The sequence below is a fragment of the Sinocyclocheilus rhinocerous genome, unplaced genomic scaffold (genome assembly GCF_001515625.1).
Source record: "Sinocyclocheilus rhinocerous isolate Xijiao unplaced genomic scaffold, SAMN03320098_v1.1 scaffold203, whole genome shotgun sequence".
NCBI lineage: Eukaryota > Metazoa > Chordata > Actinopteri > Cypriniformes > Cyprinidae > Sinocyclocheilus > Sinocyclocheilus rhinocerous.
The window spans coordinates 1,199,946-1,205,983 of record NW_015644353.1 but is presented as its reverse complement, the minus strand read 5'-3'; positions in this window follow the sequence as shown (position 1 = coordinate 1,205,983).

Here is a 6,038-nt window from a genome sequence, read left to right as displayed (position 1 = left end):
AATGTTTAAACTGGCAAAGCTTACATGAGTTTAGTTTAAACACAGATATCAACGTGTGCTGTTCAGGTCGCACCTGTGCGCGCGCGCGCGCGCGCTATCAGCACGATGACGGAATAAACGCTCATATTCCAGCATAAGGCACTCGCATTGAACAAGAGTGAATGGTTTGTCCACCCGTTTTTTTTTTTCATTGCTGTTGTTGTAATGTACTGGGAAGCCAGAATGCGCATCCATCAACAGAAACAGCTGAACCCTGTTTGTTTTACGTGTTATTTATAGCAAACCATAGGCCTATTACAGATGCGTTGTCAGATTTAAGTTGAACTGCGGTCCTAGCGCCTGCCGAACCGTGTGTGGAGAACCGTACGGTTCGATTTTTTTCCACGAACCGTTCCACCCCTAATATTTTCGTAGTTTAGTCAGCATCACAGTCAATCTTAAAAGATGTTCAGACACAGAAAACTGATCTCGATTGAACCATCACACTTGCTGACCCAATCAAAGTAATGAAAGCAAACAAAGCAGACAAACCTCCAACAGCCGTAAAAACACACAGCAGCTTCTCTAAGACACTATCATTTATTTATTTATTCACTTTTTAACGCCATGCCAGCATCAAGGCTATTTTCACGGCGATCTCAGAATAAATTACACAAGATATACAATTACCAAAAAGTCATAAAAGACATTGCAGATCTACACTAGACCAAAATTCTAAAATTCACTCAGGTGATACATTCTTAAATAAATCGTAAGACACTATAAAGAGAGCGTCAGACTCACCGCTGCAGCGCGTCTGAACACACGGATGCGAACCGTCCACCGCATGGAGCTGCATGATGCACATCCACATCCACCAGAGACAAACTCACACTGAAGCCCCTGCGTTCCCACACACCCCGAGGGGGACGGGCCCGAGCGCCGCCGGTCTAGACTCAATTGTCTGAGCGAGTCAGTTTTGAATATGAAAACAAAAAGAGTGCGAGACAGCTGATGGTGCGAGGACGTGAAGTGAGCCACGAGCGCAGAGCCAGACACAAACACACATTCATAATGACTGACTGTGCCAACACACACACACACACACACACACACACAAAGAACAGATCATTCACTGCTAAAGCATCTTATCCATCTGCTACAGCATCATTCTCACCAAACAGATACATTTATATCTCTTTCAAAACATTTGCCAACTCTGCTACATTCAAAATGACTGGCAACATTTAAATGTCTTGCATCAGTCACTACACAGAATACATCAAAAAAATATTTTCTGTATGATGTTATTTCTATCAGCAGTTAAAGCCTGCTCACAACAATAATAACAATATTGAAATATATTAGCATCCACAATAATGTTATGTTTATTCTACTATTACTATTAAAGTAATAGTTTTTTTTTTTGTAAATTATAAATATAAATGATAAACATGCAACAAAAAATGCACTAAATATTTAAATTTTAAAAAGTTGCTTTGGCAACTAACTGAAGTTTAATTTGAAATTTACTAAAGCTAAGCTAAAATTACTAACTGTAAACAGATTAAAACACTAGAACCTTAATACTAATATTTACAACAACAATAAAAAAACTAGAAAAAGAGATAAAATTATTATAAATGAAACCAAAATGAAAATAAAAACAAATGATAAAAATATAAAACTAAATGCTCATTCGAATTACTTATGAAATCTATGATAGTATGCAAATAAATAATACTAAAATAACACTGATTCTGAATGGGTGTCAAAGTTTTTAGCGTTCATCGGCTGGGAAAAAAGTAATTCCAGCAATATTGTTCCTTTGTGTCGTTATAATTATAATGTTATGACAAATATTTTTTCATCAATGATGTATTGGTTATCTGTTATGAGCTCTGGCTTCGGTTCTGGTGTTTCATACTTTCAGCAGAATCGGTAAAGAAACAACAACAAAAGCATCAGTCGTTTGAGTCGATGAGGCTGTAATACTGACACTATGACATCTATTCAAAGAGCCAACATGAGCAGCTGATGACGGCAAACACACACACACACACACAGATCAGACGCAGGCTGACGGAGGGGTCATGAGGGGTCAAGAGAGGTCAAAGCTCCGCCCCTCCCCCGGCTCTTTCTCACGGGTCATTCACGGTCACAGTCGAGCCAGACAGACAGAGAGAGGAGGGGTGCGTGTGTGTGTGTGTGTGTTTGTTTAGCTGCAGTTTGGGAACAAATCTGACCTCAGAAATTAGTTTAAATCTGACCAAACCTCCCTTTAGGAACATTCTGGGCTGTCTTTAACTGGAAAAATAGATTTATATATAAAAAAAAAAATCACTTCCTCCAGCATATACTATATAAAATATATATAAAGCTCCTGCATATGTTATATCTAAAATACTAAAAGCTCCTCCAGCACATATTATATATATATAAAAATATAAAGCTGATCCAGTATATATTGGGTAACACTTAATAAGCTGTCGTTTGTTAGCATTAGTTAATGTATTAACTAACATGATCAAACAATGAACGATACATTTATTTTTTCATCTTTGTTAACATTAGTTCATAAAAATACAATCGTTCATAGTTTGTTAGTTCACAGTGCATTAACTAATGTTAACAAACACAACTTGTGATTTTAATAATGCATTAGTTAATGCTGAAATTAACGTTAACTAAGATTAATAAATGCTGTAGGAGCTCATTCTTAGTTCATGTTAACTAATGAACCTTATTGTAAAGTGTTACCATATGATATATAAAATATATAAATATTCATCTATAAAATAATGTTTAAATAAGAAAAAAGTCTTCTTTTGTGGTTTATGTTAGTCTGTGGTAATTAGAGTTAATTTTACGATAAAACAACAGAAGTCTATATTATGTGCTCATTTACATGGCCAGATAAACGTGTGTGTGTGTGTGTGTGAGTGTGTCTGTGAGAGTGTGTGTGTGTGTGTGAGAGAGAGTGTGTGTGTGTGTGTGTGTGTGAGTGAGAGAGAGAGAGTGAGAGAGAGAGAGGGGTCACAGGGTGTCACAATTTACTTGCAAATTTCCATGGGAATGACAAAGCAGAGAGACACAGAGAGAGAGGGACAAAGACAGAGACACTGGGAACCGACTGTGGGAAACACTCAGGGTGTCTGACTGCAGACGGACATCATAAAACATACGGCCGCAGTCCTCATGCTGACTGCTTAGGGAGAGTTTTAGAAAAACAAGATCATGTGACAATGTAGCGAATATAGTCCATCTACAGGACATTAAAGGAATAGTTCAGCCAAAAATGAACATTCACTGTAAATGTGTTCACCCTCAGATCATACTTTTTCACTGGAGGAAGCGTTATTATGGATTATGGACTCAATGTATTTTAGTTAAAGTCGTCTTAATGCTGGGTTAGTTTTAGCTTTTGTCTTCTCCAGATGTTAACTGATGGACTGGAGTGCTGTGGATTACTTGTGGATTATTGTGATGTTTTTATCAGATGTTTGGACTCTCATTCTGACGGCACCCATTCACTGCAGAGCATCCATTGCTGAGACACTGATGCAGTGCTACATTTCTACAAACCTGATGAAGAAACAAACTCATCAAATGTTCTTTTTTGGACGAACTATTGCTTTAACATTCTAGACTGGAACACTGTTACTCGTAATCGATGAGATCAGCCTATGCCAATCATCAGATTTTGGCCAAAACGTCTGTGTTGTTGTATATGTTCAGTGTTTGAGACTCATTCAGACTAGTCACAGGACTTTACCAGGTTTGGATGAACTAGGCCGGACAGGTTGTGTTAGGTTCAGACGTGCGTGTTTGGATAAGCAGACGTGTGTGTTTGGTCTGGCGGCGCAGGTGGGCCTCGAAGAATCCGTCTGAACATGTTGTGTGTGTTTGTGTAACGCCGTTCAAACACGCCGAGGGCGGAACATGCGGTAAACAATGCAAACTATGCTTTAATGAGAGAGCGAGAGACTGACGGTTGAACTCATTCTGAAAAATACAAACTGAATCGTCGTTTAGGAGGATTCAGACGTCATTCTCCACCGAGGTCGGGCTGAGAACAATTAAACCAGCAGCAATCGAAAACACATCCATCATGATATTTATTTTATGCATTTAGTTAGTTGGGACAATGCAGAATAACATTACAGATGCTCTACATATTTTTACAGCATTTGCAGCCCCAATCCCTGGTTAGGCTTTTAAAATACAATTAAAAATGACATAAAGAATGTAAAATAACAAGTACAGTAAACGTAACAAAAATGTAAGACCGTGTACAACCATCAATGCTCACAAACCTGTTTTTGTTTGAACCATTTTTTGATATTTCTCAGAAAGATGTTCAACTCTGTTTGTATTTTCAGTTCAGCTGGCAAACTGCATTTGTAAATTTTATTTTAGTGTATTTTAGTTTATTTATTAGTTATTTGTATTATATTTGTGCACTGAATTACTGAGGCATGTGAAACGCAATTTCAGCATGAATCTGAATCTGTCCCTTTAACTGAAAATGTGGATTGAGCAAATTTAGTTGTTCTCTTAGGCACTATGCAGTTCTGTGTAGTTGCAGCTCTTGTAGTGTTGTTGTGATCCCTCTACTACTGTGTTTTACTATTAATTGCGCTTCGAGTCGCTCCAGCCGTGTTTGTGTTCGGGCCGATGCCAGGTGCACCTTCCTGCCCCGCGGGCAAAATAACATTCCAGGCTCTGGATAAACTCCAGCCTGAATGATTCGCTCGCTCAGCTTCACAGCAAAGCGTTTATCAGAGAACAAACCTGAGACTGAGACTGTCTTCATGCACTCTAAAGAAGTATTTTTTTCAAGAACATTAGAGCGCATTTTACACAAAAACACTATTTCTGTTTCCAAAATGCCATTAAATTCAGTGTTGCTTGCCATTTCGTTGTAATCACTTTTTTTTTTTGAGTGGCTACATATTCAGTTTATGTTAAATGAACCTAGAATTTAATTTGAAACAATTTTCACTCAGAATTGCTGGTAAATTTCACAAATAATTTAAAAAAGTGCAAGAAGAGCATTGAATTAAACATGACATTTTGAAGAAAAACTCATAGTATTTTCTTGTAAAAAATACTCCAATAAACAAATAAAACTTTACAATAAGATGTAGTAAGATGTCAGCAATGCTTTTGACTAGAATACGCAAGTTGTATTTGTTAACATTTAATGCATTAACTAACATGAATTAATAAAGAGCAATACATTTCACAGCAGTTATTATTAAACTAATAAAAATGTCACAGTGCATTAACTAATACAAATACAACTTTTGAATATTTATTTATAATGTATTAGATTAACATTAACTAAGATTAATAAATGTTTTAGAAGTGTTTTTGATTGTTAGTTCACGTTAACTAATGTTTACAATCTGAACCTTTGTGTAAACTGTTACCGATAATCTTTATTAACATCATTTTACGTTGTAGTAAGATTTTAGCAATGCTTTTGACTAGAATACGCAGGTTAATGTGAGTTATAAGAAGTTTCACCAGATATTGTCATCTGAACAAGTAACAAGTCTGCCACTTTTGTTCTGACCAACTGAGGAAAAAAGCATTACAATAAATTGCGCTACAATGGTGATTAAATCTAATGATCGGTTAGCTTATATCACTTCAAACCGTGCAAATTATTATTATTGTTATACTTTGTTCTCAAATTGTTAATGTTAATGACTATGAGTGTGTATTAGCATGTAAATTTCAATTTCTGTACAGCAATCTCTAATTGTCATACCATTCGAATTTCATATATGGAAATTATTATATTTTTAACCCAAAAAGCAAATTATTCTTCCTTTGAACTGCTTCTCTTTAAAATACAAATCTTGTGTAATCCCACGTAGGCTATCTGTAATCAGATGCAGATTTAAAACTGGAATATAATCTCATTTCAGTCACATGTGTTTCATAAACACATAATCCTTTATGGATTACAATCCGCCATCAGAATGATGAATTTAATTATTCCAGCTGCTGTGAGAAAAGGCTATAAACGATCCGCCACCTGCAGGATC